Below are 370 nucleotides of genomic sequence, written 5' to 3'. Positions count from 1 at the left end.
TCAAGATAGCCAGGCAGTGGTGGCTCACGCCTTTAATCCCAGCATTTAGAAGGCAGAGGTAGGGAGATCACTATGAGTTTGAGGCCAGCCTGGTCTACAGAGCGAGTTCCTGGACAGCCAGGACTACTCAGAGAAACCCTGTCTCAAAAAAAAAAAAAAAAAAAAAAAACAAAAAAAGTCTAAGATGACCAAGTTGAGCCAGGCATGGTGATGCTGTAAGGTGAAGCAGGAGGATTGCAATTTTGAAGCCAGCCTCTGCTCCAGAATGGTTTCAAGACCCAGTCTTGACTATATAGCAAAACACTGTCTCAAAACACTTGGGGAAAAAAAACCAAATTGATCTCTAATACGTCATGTATTTTAATATTTG

Source organism: Mastomys coucha, chromosome X (genome assembly GCF_008632895.1).
Source record: "Mastomys coucha isolate ucsf_1 chromosome X, UCSF_Mcou_1, whole genome shotgun sequence".
NCBI lineage: Eukaryota > Metazoa > Chordata > Mammalia > Rodentia > Muridae > Mastomys > Mastomys coucha.
This window is presented reverse-complemented; position numbering follows the sequence as displayed.